Genomic DNA, 15885 nt, shown 5'->3' on the forward strand with positions numbered 1-15885 from the left:
GGTAGGGCATTTTTTTATTTTGGGGGTCTTTGTTATTTTATTAGGGGGCTTAGAGTAGGTGTAATTAGTTTAAAATTGTTGTAATATTTTTCTTATGTTTGTAAATATTTTTTTATTTTTTGTAACTTAGTTCTTTTTTATTTTTTGTACTTTAGTTAGTTTATTTCATTGTAGTTATTTGTAGGAATTGTATTTAATTTATTTATTGATAGTGTAGTGTTAGGTTTTATTGTAGGTAATTGTAGGTAGTTTATTTAATTAATTTATTGATAGGGTAGTGTTAGGTTTAATTATAACTTAGGTTAGGATTTATTTTACAGGTAATTTTGTTATTATTTTAACTAGGTAACTATTAAATAGTTCTTAACTATTTAATAGCTATTGTACCTGGTTAAAATAATTACAAAGTTGCCTGTAAAATAAATATTAATCCTAAAATAGCTACAATATAATTATAATTTATATTGTAGCTATATTAGGATGTATTTTACAGGTAAGTATTTAGCTTTAAATAGGAATAATTTATTTAATAAGAGTTAATTAATTTCGTTAGATGTAAATTATATTTAAGTTAGGGGGGTGTTAGTGTTAGGGTTAGACTTAGCTTTAGGGGTTAATCCATTTATTATAGTAGCGGTGAGCTCCGGTCGTCAGATTAGGGGTTAATAATTGAAGTTAGGTGTCGGCGATGTTAGGGAGGGCAGATTAGGGGTTAATACTATTTATGATAGGGTTAGTGAGGCGGATTAGGGGTTAATACATTTATTATAGTTGCGGTGCGGTCCGCTCGGCAGATTAGGGGTTAATAAGTGTAGGCAGGTGGAGGCGACGTTGAGGGGGGCAGATTAGGGGTTAATAAATATAATATAGGGGTCGGCGGTGTTAGGGGCAGCAGATTTAGGGGTACATAGGGATAATGTAAGTTGCAGCGGTTTACGGAGCGGCAGATTAGGGGTTAATAATAATATGCAGGTGTCAGCGATAGCGGGGGCGGCAGATTAGGGGTTAATAAGTGTAAGGTTAGGGGTGTTTAGACTCGGGGTACATGTTAGAGTGTTAGGTGCAGACGTAGGAAGTGTTTCCCCATAGGAAACAATGGGGCTGCGTTAGGAGCTGAACGCGGCTTTTTTGCAGGTGTTAGGTTTTTTTTCAGCTCAAACAGCCCCATTGTTTCCTATGGGGGAATCGTGCACGAGCACGTTTTTGAGGCTGGCCGCGTCCGTAAGCAACTCTGGTATCGAGAGTTGCATTTGCGGTAAAAATGCTCTACGCTCCTTTTTTGGAGCCTAACGCAGCATTTTTTTGGACTCTCGATACCAGAGTTAATTTTATGGTGCGGCCAGAAAAAAGCCCGCGTAGCGTTAACAACCCATCTACCGCCAAACTCTAAATCTAGGCCCATGTCTGATACTGCCTCACAATATGCAGAAGCTGAGGAAGGAGAGTGGGTGATGTTAATGACTCAGGAAAGATACCTGATTCTAATATTTCTACATTTAAATTTAAGCTTGAACACCTCCGCGTGTTGCTTAGGGAGGTTTTAGCTGATCTGAATGACTGTGATACCATTGCAGTGCCAGAGAAATTTTGTAGACTGGATAAATGCTTTGCAGTGCCGGTGTGTACTGATGTTTTTCCAATACCTAAAAGGTTTACAGAAATTATTAATAAGGAATGGGATAGACCAGGTGTGCCGTTCTCTTCCCCTCCTATTTTTAGAAAAATGTTTTCCAATAGACGCCACCACACGGGACTTATGGCAGACAGTCCCTAAGGTGGAGGGAGCAGTTTCTACTCTAGCAAAGCGTACTACTATCCCTGTCGAGGACAGTTGTGCTTTTTTAGATCCAATGGATAAAAAATTAGAAGGTTACCTTAAGAAAATATTTATTCAACAAGGTTTTATCCTACAGCCCATTGCATGCATTGCCCCTGTCACTGCTGCTGCGGCGTACTGGTTTGAGTCTCTGGAAGAGGCTTTACAGGTAGCGACTCCATTGGATGACATATTTGGCAAACTTAGAGCACTTAAGCTAGCCAATTATTTTATTTCTGATGCCATTGTTCATTTGAATAAACTAACGGCTAAGAATTCTGGTTTTGCTATACAGGCGCGCAGAGCGCTATGGCTTAAATCATGGTCAGCTGACGTGACTTTAAAATCTAAGCTACTTAACATTCCCTTCAAGGGGCAGACCCTATTCGGGCCTGGTTTGAAGGAGATTATTGCTGATATCACGGAAGGAAAAGGTCGTGCCCTTCCTCAGGACAGGTCCAAATCTAGGGCCAAACAGTCTAATTTTCGTGCCTTTCGAAACTTCAAGGCAGGTGCGGCATCAACTTCCTCTAATAATAAACAAGAGGGAACTTTTGCTCAATCCAAGACGGTCTGGAGACCAAACCAGACCTGGAAAAAAGGTAAGCAGGTCAAAAAGCCTGCTGCTGCCTCTAAGACAGCATGAAGGAACGACCCCCTATCCGGTAACGGATCTAGTAGGGCGCAGACTTTCACTCTTCGCCCAGGCGTGGGCAAGAGATGTTCAGGATCCCTGGGCGTTGGAAATTATATCCCAGGGATATCTTCTGGACTTCAAAGCTTCCCCCCCAAAAGGGAGATTTCACCTTTCACAATTATCTGCAAACCAGATAAAGAGAGAGGCATTCTTACACTGTGTACGAGACCTCCTAGTTATGGGAGTGATCCATCCAGTTCCAAAGGAGGAACAGGAACAGGGTTTTTACTCAAATCTCTTTGTGGTTCCAAAAAAAGAGGGAACCTTCAGACCGATTTTGGATCTAAAGATCTTAAACAAATTCCTCAAAGTTCCGTCATTCAAGATGGAAACTATTCGTACCATCCTACCACTGATCCAGGAGGGTCAATATATGACTACAGTGGATCTAAAGGATGCTTATCTTCACATTCCGATACACAAAGATCATCGGTTTCTCAGGTTTGCCTTTCAAGACAGGCATTACCAGTTGTAGCTCAACCCCCTTTGGATTAGCTACAGCCCCAAGAATCTTTACAAAGGTTCTAGGGTCGCTTTTGGCGGTCCTAAGGCCGCGGGGCATAGCAGTAGCCCCTTATTTAGACGACATCCTGATACAGGCGTCAAACTTCCAAACTGCCAAGTCTCATACGGACGTAGTACTGGCATTTCTGAGGTCGCATGGGTGGAAAGTGAACGAGGAAAAGTGTTCTCTATCCCCACTCACAAGAGTTTCCTTTCTAGGGACTCTGATAGATTCTGTAGAAATGAAAATTTACCTTGACGGAGTCCAGGTTATCAAAGCTTCTAAATTCCTGTCGGGTTCTTCATTCCATTCCGCGCCCTTTGGTGGCTCAGTGTATGGAAGTAATCGGCTTAATGGTAGTGGCAATGGACATAGTGCCGTTTGCACGCTTACATCTCAGACCGCTGCAACTATGCAGGCTCAGTCAGTGGAGCGGGGATTACACAGATTTGGCCCCTCAACTGAATCTGGACCAAGAGACCAGGGATCCTCTTCCCTGGTGGCTATCTCTGGTCCATCTGTCCAAAGGTATGACCTTCGCAGGCCAGATTGGACTATTGTAACAACAAATGCCAGCCTTCTAGGTTGGGGTGCAGTCTGGAACTCCCTGAAGGCTCAGGGATCGTGGACTCAGGAGGAGTCTCTCCTTCCAATAAATATTCTGGAACTAAGAGCGATATTCAAGGCTCTTCAGGTTTGGCCTCAGTTAGCAACTCTGAGGTACATCAGATTTCAGTCGGTCAACATCACGACTGTAGCTTACATCAACCATCGAGGGGGAACAAGAAGTTCCCTAGAGATGATAGAAGTTTCAAAAATAATTCACTGGGCAGAGATTCACTCTTGCCACCTATCAGCTATCCATATCCCAGGTGTAGAGCACTGGGAGGCGGATTTTCTAAGTCGTCAGACTTTTCATCCGGGAGAGTGGGAACTCCATCCGGAGGTATTTGCACAACTGATTCTCCGTTGGGGCAAACCAGAACTGGATCTCATGGCGTCTCGCCAGAACGCCAAGCTTCCGTGTTACGGATCCAGGTCCAGGGATACCAAGGCGACATTGATAGATACTCTAGCAGCGCCCTGGTCTTTCAACCTGGCTTATGTGTTTCCACCGTTTCCTCTGCTCCCTCGACTGATTGCCAAGATCAAGCAGGAGAGAGCATCGGTGATTCTGATAGCACCACGCAGGACCTGGTATGCAGATCTAGTGGACATGTCATCCTTTCCACCATGGTCTCTGCCTCTGAGACAGGACCTTCTACTTCAGGGTCCTTTCAACCATCCAAATCTAATTTCTCTGAGGCTGACTGCCTGGAGATTGAACGCTTGATTTTATCAAAGCGTGGCTTCTCCGAGTCAGTTATTGATACCTTAATACAGGCACGAAAGCCTGTCACCAGGAAAATTTACCATAAGGTATGGCGTAGATATCTTTATTGGTGTGAATCCAAGGGTTACTCATGGAGTAAGGTCAGGATTCCTAGGATTTTATCTTTTCTCCAAGAAGGTTTGGAAAAAGGATTGTCAGCTAGTTTCTTAAAGGGACATATTTTTGCTCTGTCTATTCTTTTGCACTAGCGTCTGGCAGATGTTCCAGACGTTCAGGCATTTTGTCAGGCTTTAGTTTGAATCAAGCCTGTGTTTAAACCTGTTGCTCCACCATGGAGCTTAAACTTGGTTCTTAAGGTTCTTCAAGGAGTTCCGTTTGAACCTCTTCATTCCATAGATATCAAACTTTTATCTTGGAAAGTTCATTTTTTTTTTTTGGTAGCAATTTCCTCGACTCGTAGAGTCTCTGAGCTATCTGCCTTACAATGTGATTCTCCTTATCTGATTTTTCATACGGATAAGGTAGTCCTGTGTACCAAACCTGGGTTCTTACCTAAGGTGGTATCTAACAAGAATATCAATCAAGAGATTGTGGTTCCATCCTTGTGTTACACAATCTGGACGTGGTCCGTGCTTTAAAGTTTGACTTACAAGCTATTAAAGATTTTCGTCAAACATCTGCTTTGTTTGTTGTCTACTCTGGACAGAGGAGAGGTCAAAAGGCTTTGGCAACCTCTTTTTCTTTTTGGCTAAGAAGCTTAATCCGCTTAGCCTATGAGACTGCTGGACAGCAGCCTCCTGAAAGGATTACAGCTCATTCCACTAGAGCTGTGGCTTCCACTTGGGCCTTTAAAAATGAGGCTTCTGTTGAACAGATTTGCAAGGCGGCGACTTGGTCTTCGCTTCATACTTTTTCAAAATTTTACAAATTTTATACTTTTGCTTCTTCGGAGGCTATATTTGGGAGAAAGGTTTTACAGGCAGTGGTTCCTTCCATTTAAGTTCCTGCCTTGTCCCTCCCTTCATCCGTGTACTTTAGCTTTGGTATTGGTATCCCACAAGTAATGGATGATCCGTGGACTGGATACACCTTACAAGAGAAAACACAATTTATGCTTACCTGATAAATTTATTTCTCTTGTGGTGTATCCAGTCCACGGCCCGCCCTGTCATTTTAAGGCAGGTAATTTTTAAATTGAAACTACAGTAACCACTACACCCTATGGTTCCTCCTTTCTCGGCTTGTTTTCGGTCGAATGACTGGCTATGACAGTTAGGGGAGGAGCTATATTACAGCTCTGCTGTGGGTGTCCTCTTGCAACTTCCTGTTGGGAATGAGAATATCCCACAAGTAATGGATGATCCGTGGACTGGATACACCACAAGAGAAATAAATTTATCAGGTAAGCATAAATTGTGTTTTCTCTTGTGGTGTATCCAGTTCACGGTCCGCCCTGGCTGTTAAGTCAGGTAGATTTTTTTGTTTAAACTACAGTCACCACTGCACCCTATGGTTTCTCCTTTTTTCTTTCTAACCTCCGGTCGAATGACTGGGGGGTGGAGCTAGAGGGGGAGCTATATGGACAGCTCTGCTGTGTGCTCTCTTTGCCACTTCCTGTTAGGAAGGAGAATATCCCACAAGTAAAGGATGAATCCGTGGACTGGATACACCACAAGAGAAAGTAATTTATCAGGTAAGCATAAATTCTGTTTTCTTCAGATTTAACTGATATTATAAATTACTTATCTCAATTCTTCGATTCAGGTTTAGCTTATAGAACTATTAATGTTCAATCACTCTGCTATTTCCTCAAGACATAATTTAATTAATAACATTTCAGTAGGTAAACACCCTTTAATATGTAGGGTTCTTAAGGCCATTAGATTGAAACGTCCTCCAGTCCCTAAACATTAGTTTTTCTGGGACATGGATTTGATTTTTTCTCTTTTCAAATCTTGGCCGGATAATATTTCATTATCTTTAAAACAAATTTCAACTAAATTCGCTACTCTTCTTTGTCTAATTTATTTCAGAAGAGTTTCTGATGTTAAAGTTTTAGATTGGAATTCTAAATGTTTTTCTCCTGAAGGTGTTACCTTTTTTATTTCCCGTAGAACTTAGACTCTTTCCACATCTATATTCTATCCTTATTTTCCTTCTGAGTCTTCCCTTTGTGTGGTTGAATGTTTAAAATCTTATGAGTCTAAAACTTCACTTTTTAGAAATTCCTCTAATAATCAACTTCTGATTTCTTTTATTTCTCCTCATTCTCCTGTCTCTTCTACTTCCATAGCGAGATGGGTTAAATGGGTCATGAAAGAAGCTGGGATTGACATTTCCTTTACAGCCCATTCAGTTAGAGGTCTTTTTTAAATCTGCTCCTCTTCAACAAATTTTGAATGTGGCAGATTGGTCTTTGGACTCTACGTTTAAACAATTTTATTTCAGACCCATTCAACATGCCTCACTTAACTTATTTTCTTAAATTATTTTATCTTTTTTCATGTGCTTTAAACTTGCAAAATAGGAGTCTCTGGTCTTGTAATAAAATTCCGATTATCCTAGTATTATAAAGGTATAATCTAGATTTTATTAAAGACACAGAGACGAGTATTTTCTCACCTCAGATATGTATGGTACCCTCCCTTTTAGAGGATTCTATATTATTCATATATTTTTTGTTTTGACAGTTTCCTTCTGAACGGAACCCTTTCCTTATGTCCGGATTTCTACCAGCTGTGCAAGAGGATTCCCATCTCTCAAATATTCTTAGACCAAGTTCATCTTCTGCAATCAATTTCTTCTCGACCAAGTTTTTCTCCAATCAAACTTACAGTTTTTTCTTATATTTTTTGATTTGTTGTTTAGGACTTTTTGGATTCTTCATGGTTCTAAAAAATGTTCCCTTTGTGAGCATCAATCAAGAAAGAGGAGGTTTGGCTGCTTATTGGACAGTTTATGGACACTATTCCTTCTCTGATTGGTCCCTTTTTTTCTTGGAGTTATAAGTTAGCTCTCTCTTTAGCTACTTATTGTGGTTCTTTAATTTCTATGCTGTTTTAATAACTTATGTTGATGTTATTCTTATACTTTTAAATGATGCATTGGAGTAGTAAAGAAAGAGAATGCAAAATACTCGTCTCTGTGTCTTTAATAAAATCTAGATTATACCTTCATAATACTGGGATAATCGGAATTTCTCTCTTCCCTTGGCTATGTATCAGCATTATCATTATTAATATTGTTCCAATAATTGTATTTCACCATTGACCTAAAATATATCATCAGCATTATAATTTTTTGGTTCACAATGTGTTAATACGGTTTCCGTCATGTGATTTATGTGCTTTGAGTTTGACCAATGGGTAACTGATTATGCTCTTAAATACACCTGAGTTTACAATTTGAAGGCAGCATCTATGACTAAGGCACTAGCCGAAAACGCGTAAGATATATGTTTCAGCCTAATACCATTGAAATGAGCTTATCGCAATAAAAGAAATTTAATTTTACTGGGGTGCTGGAATTTTCCTTTGTTTCAAGTTACATCATTCCGATTACCAATCACTATTCTTGCCCTGTCACATTGTATAATCTGTTGTTCTTAAAAGAATAATTTCTTTGTCTGGCACCCTGCTTTTTGTGGTCAGGTTGTGAAGGAGTTAACTGATGGTAGGCGTTGTTTTGTTTTAATGAATGTGCAACAGCCAATAGTAAAATGGTGTGTCTTTTAAATAGTAGGTAACAGCACAGCACAAATAGGCTATGATTACGGCTTGTCAGCCGAAACACATAAGCCTTGGTGCTGCGCCTTACCATTAATTCATGCTGCTAGCTTCTGTTAATAATTTTTAAAATTTTCCAATAAATTTGAACTTTTAATTACACTATACAGAGTTTACCGCATCGTTCTTTTTGTAACATCATTCCCTTTGTCATATTCCATCCCAAACCCTTACAGCTATGCATGCTGAGGCAATGGAACGGCGATCATTCCGATCTGTACCAACTGAGGCTGACTGCGTGGAGATTGAACGCTTAGTCTTAGCCAAGAGAGGTTTCTCTGAAAGTGTCATCGACACTTTGATTCAGGCTCGTAAGCCAGTGACTCGACACATCTACCATAAGGTGTGGCATACTTACCTGCACTGGTGTGAGGAGTGTGGTTTTTCTTGGCATAAGGTTAAAGTTGCCAGAATTTTATCTTTTCTTCAGGAGGGACTGGAGAAGGGTCTATCTGCTAGTTCCGTGAAGGGACAGATATCGGCCCTGTCGGTGTTGCTGCACAAGAAATTAGCTGAGCTTCTGGATGTGCAGTCCTTTGTTAAAGGGACACTGAACCGAATTTTTTTCTTTCGTGATTCAGATAGAGCATGCAATTTTAAGCGACTTTCTAATTTACTTCTATTATCAAATTTTCTTTGTTCTCTTGCTATCTTTATTTGAAAAAGGCATCCAAGAACAACCCAGGTTGTTCACCAAAAATGGTCCGGCATCTAAACTTACATTCTTGCATTTCAAATAAAGATTCCAAGAGAATGAAGAAAATTTGATGATAGGAGTAAATTAGAAAGTTGCTTAAAATGTCATGCTCTATCTGAATCACAAAAGAAAAAAAATTGGGTTCAGTGTCCCTTTAACCCCTTAACGACCAAGGACGTACGCCACACGTCCTCAAAAAAAATGCAGTTAATGACGAGGACGTGTGGCGTACGTCCTTTGTCTGGAAAGCAGCTGGAAGCGATCCTGCTCGCTTCCAGCTGCTTTCCGGTTATTGCAGTGATGCCTCGATATGGAGGCATCCTGCAATAACCCCCCTTGGCCATCCGATGCAGAGAGAGCCACTCTGTGGCCCTCTCTGCACCGGACATCGATGGCCGGTATCGATGGTGGGTGGGAGCCGACTTGGGAGGCGGGTGGGCGGCCATCGGTGAGATCTGGAAGGTGGAGGGGGGTGGGATCGGGGGCGGAGCCTTCGGGGGCGCGCACGGGGGGTGGCGGGCGGGCGCGTGCACGGGGCGGGAGCGGGTGGGAACTGCTACACTACAGAAAAAAATTTAGTAAAATTTCAAATAAAATTAAATACACTTATTTTTTCCAAAGCATCTAAGGGATCTGGAAGGGGTGGGGGGTTGGTATTGGGGGGGGGAAGCTACACTACAGAAAAGGGACATTTTTTAATAAAAAAAAGCATATTATTCACTAAAATGGGTACTGGCAGACAGCTGCCAGTACCCAAGATGGCGCACATTAAGTCAGAGGGGGAGGGTTAGAGAGCTGTTTGGTGGGGGATCAGTGAGGTTGGGGGCTAAGGGGGATCCTACACAGAAGCATATGTAAATATGCAAAAAAAATTCACAAAAAAGCCCAAATTTTCCTTTTATTTTAGTACTGGCAGAGTTTCTGCCAGTACTTAAGATGGCGGGGACATTTGTGGGGTAGGGGAGGGAAGAGAGATGTTTGGGAGGGATCAGGGGGTCTGATGTTTCAGGTGGGAGGCTGATCTTTACACTAAAGCTAAAATTAACCCTGCAAGCTCCCTACAAGCTACCTAATTAACCCCTTCACTGCTAGCCATAATACACGTGTGATGCGCAGCGCCATTTAGCAGCATTCTAATTACCAAAAAGCAACGCCAAAGTCATATATGTCTGCTATTTCTGAACAAAGGGGATCCCAGAGAAGCATTTACAACCATTTGTGCCATAATTGCACAAGCTGTTTGTAAATGATTTCAGTGAGAAACCTAAAATTGTGAAAAATTTAACGTTTTTTTTAATTTGATCGCATTTGGCGGTGAAATGGTGGCATGAAATATACCAAAATGGGCCTAGATCAATACTTGGGGTTGTCTACTACACTACACTAAAGCTAAAATTAACCCTAGAAGCTCCCTACATGTTCCCTAATTGACCCCTTCACTGCTGGGCATAATACACGTGTGGTGCGCAGTGGCATTTAGCGGCCTTCTAATTACCAAAAAGCAATGCCAAAGCCATATATGTCTAATATTTCTGAACAAAGGGGATCCCAGAGAAGAATTTAAAACCATTTATGCCATAATTGCACAAGCAGTTTGTAAATAATTTCAGTGAGAAACTGAAAGTTTGTGAAAAAAATTGTGAAAAAGTGAACGATTTTTTGTATTTGATCACATTTGGCGGTGAAATGGTGGCATGAAATATACCAAAATGGGCCTAGATCAATACTTTGGGATGTATTCTAAAAAAAAATATATACATGTCAATGGATATTCAGGGATTCCTGAAAGATATCAGTGTCCCAATGTAACTAGTGCTAATTTTGAAAAAAAAAATGGTTTGAAAATAGCAAAGTGCTACTTGTATTTATGGCCCTATAAGTTACAAAAAAAGCAAAGAACATGTTAACATTTGGTATTTCTAAACTCAGGACAAAATTTAGAAACTATTTAGCATGGGTGTTTTTTGGTGGTTGTAGATATGTAACAGATTTTGGGGTTCAAAGTTAGAAAAAGTGTGTTTTTTTCCATTTTTCCTCATATTTTATAATTTTTTTTATAGTAAATGATAAGATATGATGAAAATAATGGTATTTTTAGAAAGTCCATTTAATGGCGAGAAAAACTGTATATAATATGTGTGGGTACAGTAAATGAGGAAGAGGAAAATTTCAGCTAAACACAAACACCGCAGAAATGTAAAAATAGCCTTGGTCCCAAACGGACAGAAAATGGAAAAGTGCTCTGGTCACTAAGGGGTTAAGGCCCTGACTAGGATCAGACCTGTGTTTCGAAGGGTGGCTCCGCCTTAGAGCCTCAATCTTTGTGTGATGACACAGGCTCCGTTTGAGCCCATGCATAATGTTGACATTAAACTGTTATCTTGGAAGGTTCTATTTCTATTGGCTATTGCCTCAGCTCGCAGAGTCTGATATTTCTGCTATGCAATGTGACCCCCCCTTACCTTGTTTTTCATGCCGATAAGGCGGTTTTACGTACTAAGTTAGGTTTCCTTCCTAAGGTGGTTTCAGATCGTAACATTAATCAAGAGATTGTGGTTCCTTCCTTGTGCCCCAATCCTTCCTTGATGAAGGAGCATTTGCTTCACAAACTAGATGTGGTTTGTGCCTTGAAGTTTTACCTTCAGGCTACTACGGAGTTCAGAAAATCTTCATCTTTGTTTGTCATCTATGTTGGTACGTGTAGAAGTCAGAAAGCCACTATGTTTTCCCTGTCTTTTTGGTTAAGTGTCATCTGACTAGCTTATGAGACAGTGGGAGAACAGCCGCCTGAGAGGATTACGGCTCATTCAACTAGAGCAGTAGTTCTTCCTTGGCTTTTAAGAACGAAGCCTATATGGATGAGATTTGTAAGGCGGCTACTTGGTCCTCCTTACATACTTTTCTCTTGCAAGGTGTATCCAGTCCACGGATTCATCCTTACTTGTGGGATATTCTCATTCCCTACAGGAAGTGGCAAAGAGAGCACACAGCAGAGCTGTCCATATAGCTCCCCCTCTGGCTCCGCCCCCCAGTCATTCTCTTTGCCGCTCTAACAAGTAGCATCTCCACGGGAGGGTAAAGTGAATGTGGTGTTAGATTTGTTTCTAATAAGAACATTAACCAGGAAATCATTGTTCCTTCCCTGTGTCCTAATCCAGCTTCTAAGAAGGAACGGCTTTTACACAATCTTGATGTGGTTCGTGCTTTGAAATTCTATTTACAAGCAACTAAGGATTTCAGACAAACATCATCTTTGTTTGTTGTCTATTCTGGTAAGAGGAGAGGTCAGAAAGCGACTGCTACCTCTCTTTCCTTCTGGTTGAAAAGCATCATTCGATTGGCTTATGAGACTGCTGGGCAGCAGCCTCCTGAACGAATTACAGCTCATTCCACCAGAGCTGTGGCTTCCACTTGGGCCTTCAAGAATGAGGCTTCTGTTGAACAGATTTGTAAGGCAGCGACTTGGTCTTCACTGCATACTTTTGCCAAATTTTACAAATTCGATACTTTTGCTTCTTCGGAGGCTATTTTTAGGAGAAAGGTTTTGCAAGCAGTGGTGCCTTCCGTTTAGGTTACCTGTCTTGTTCCCTCCCTTCATCTGTGTCCTAAAGCTTTGGTATTGGTATCCCACAAGTAAGGATGAATCCGTGGACTGGATACACCTTGCAAGAGAAAACAGAATTTATGCTTACCTGATAAATTACTTTCTCTTGCGGTGTATCCAGTCCACGGCCCGCCCTGGCAATTAAGTCAGGTTAAAATTTCTTGTTTAAACTACAGTCACCACTGCACCCTATGGTTTCTCCTTTTTCTCCTAACCGTCGGTCGAATGACTGGGGGGCGGAGCCAGAGGGGGAGCTATATGGACAGCTCTGCTGTGTGCTCTCTTTGCCACTTCCTGTAGGGAATGAGAATATCCCACAAGTAAGGATGAATCCGTGAACTGGATACACCGCAAGAGAAAGTAATTTATCAGGTAAGCATAAATTCAGTTTTTTTAAATTTTACAAGTTTGATGTTTTTGCTTCGGTTGAAGCAGCTTTTGGGAGAAAGGTTTTGCAGGCTGTGGTGCACACAGATTAAGGTCCGCCTCTTTCTAGTTCCCTCCCGTTATTCCTTCAGTGTCCTCTGAAGCTTGGGTATGGTTTTCCCAACAGTAAGGAATGAAGTCGTGGACTCTCCCTGCCTTATAGAAAGAAAACAAAATTTATGCTTACCAGATAAATTCCTTTCTTTCCTGGCAGGGAGAGTCCACGACCCTGCCCGTATGATATTTTGATTTGGGCGGCTCCCAATTTATTTTTTCTTCTTGCACCTTTATACCCTGATGTTTCTCCTACTTTTCCTTGTTCACTCGATCGAATGACTGGAAGGATAGGGGAAGTGGGAGGGATATTTAAGCCTTTGGCTGGGATGTTTTTGCCTCCTCCTGGTGGCCAGGTGTTGTATTTTGCAACCGTAAGGAGTGAAGTCGTGAATTCCCCCTGCCAGGAAAGAAAGGAATTTATCTGGTAAGCATAAATTTTGTTTTCTTTCATGGTGGTGAGAGTCTCAAGCTATTACTCCATTGATTCAACTGGCCATTAGGAGGAGGCAAAGATATCCAACGCTTCAAGAGCTTTCTGGTGTCTCAGACTAGCCAAGAAAGGAGAAAAACAGAAATGTAGGAAACTACAAAGCAGGGTAAATGAGGTATAAATGTGGGTGGGCCTTTGGGACTCTCACCATCATGAAAAAAATGAATTTATCAGGTAAGCATAAATCCTTGTTTTCTTTCATAAAGTGGTGAAAGTCCATAAGCAGTTACTCCTGTTATCTAATACCAAAGCTGTCCACTAGTTAATTGGTGGGAGAAAAATTAAGGCAGGCACCTATTTACCAGACAATGCATCTTGTTGGACTTTCCTCCCAAAAGATGCATCAGAAGAGACAAAAGCATCCAAATGGTAGAATTTAGTGAAAGTGTGTAAAGAAGACCGTGTTGCTGCTTTGCAAATCTGCCATCTAGAAAACTCATTTTTAAAAACCCAAGGAAACTGATCTAGTAAAATGAGCTGCAATAGTTTAGGTGTAGGCTTCCTGCCTCTTAAGTAAGCCTTGCGCATCAACTGTGTTAACCTTCTTTTAAAGATCTTGCATATAAGCCCTTATCAAAACCATCTTCTAAGAATTTGAGAATTCTTGGAGTTCAGAAAGAATGCCAGTGAAAACCATGTTTATCACAGAAGGAAAGGAAGACTTTCGAAAACTTGGGGTAAATCTTTCTCGTTACAGGCTTTTGTGCCTGAATTAAATTTTCCATTACTGTGTTAGAAAAACCTTGCTGTATTAAGATTGTGCTTAATCTCCAAGCCGTAAGAGGCCTGGGCTATGAATGAAAAAAGGGACAGTTTACTGATACTCTCCTGCTTATTTTATGCTATCACACTGGGAAGCGGAACAGTTGGTGGAAAATGTGTGTCACGTTTAATGTCCGGTCTGGAGAAAGAAACTCATTTGCAGAGGTGTATTTGTTAACAGGCTCTTGTTTATAAATGGGGCTAGTGTATCTTTCTTACGTAAGGCAAAAGGGCTGAAGGAAAATACAGAAATTGGTATCACAGGAACACAAGGAGGATACTGCTTGCAAATTCGAGTGTTGCTGGAACCCAGGATACAGAAGAGACTGGACAGTAACTAGACACACAGGAGCTGGTATCTAAAGACAGACTTGGCACTAGTCTCAGACACCTCAAGGTTTAACAGTTTCTATCGGACTAGTAGCTAGAAGTACTCAGGAAATGCAGAGCTAACCAGGTATGCTCAGAGATTGCAGAGGACCAGGTGTAGTCATGAGATGCATCAGAGAAGGCACTCAAGACACTTGAGCTGCAGAGGACAAGGAGAGTTCAGGAGCTCCAGCAAACAAGATGAGTAGAGCTGCATTGGAGATAGTGCTAAGGAGCTGCAGCTGTAAACAAGAAACAAGGTCAGACTAGCAGGTTCGGTATCGCTTTGGCAAATACAGTACAATGGAAAATCCTGGGGCTTTGTCATGAAACAGGCAAGGTAGAAAATCGAGTAGGTTAGTCCAAAATCAGGCATCAAAACAAGTGTTCACACACAAGCAGAGTCAGGAACTAGTCAAGGTTAATTCCAGAAAGCAAAACCACAACAAGGATTCTTCTTTAGCAAACAGAGGCACAGACTGAGTAGACTCAATGTCATAGCAAATTAGCCAGACAGGTTTAAATAGTCTGTTGATAATTACACATTACCATCAGCTGGCAGGAGGTAGGGGTAGAGAGCCTGAGAGAGAAAGCAGAAAACTAACAGGAGTGCATACACAACAAAAGTCATCTGGTGGTTCAGGGGAAATCACTGGGATACAACATAGGAGACCAGAGATCAAGACTCAGTCGGGAAATGACAGTATACAAGATGAAAAGACCAAGGAGCTGCTAGTGCATCCACAAACTCTACTTGAAGATTCCTGGATCTGGTACAGTATCTGGAAAATTTAAATGAGAGGCCATAAAGTCTATTTCTGAAAGACCCTGTTGCTTCAGTGATGAAGACCATTATTCCCCAGGATGAAGAGATTGTAGAAATTGTACAGAGATTTAATTCTACCCAAGTCAAAATCTGAGAAACTTCCTTCCTTTCTAAGTAACTGAATATTCCATCCTGATGACTAATATATGCCACAGCTGTGACACTGAGTGAAAACGGAGATAAGCCTCTTTTAAAACTTTTAGATTGCACAGAGTTCTGTAAAGTTTATTTGTAACATTGCCTCCTGTGGAGACCAAACTCCATGCACTTTGCAGGTTTCAGAGACCACCCTAATTAGAGAGACTGACATCTTTAGTAAGTATTGTCCAATTAGGGCGAATGAAAGACACAAAATAAATGGATTGGTGATTTATCCAACAAGACAGAGATTGTTTCACTCTGGAATACAAATAAATCATTAGAGATAATTGATTGTAATCCTTGGATCCTTGCACCTTTGTCTTAGCATGCAATGTTGAAGAAGGGCACATATGGAAATTGCATACTCTATCTGACTC

The sequence above is a fragment of the Bombina bombina genome, chromosome 2, assembly GCF_027579735.1.
Source record: "Bombina bombina isolate aBomBom1 chromosome 2, aBomBom1.pri, whole genome shotgun sequence".
NCBI lineage: Eukaryota > Metazoa > Chordata > Amphibia > Anura > Bombinatoridae > Bombina > Bombina bombina.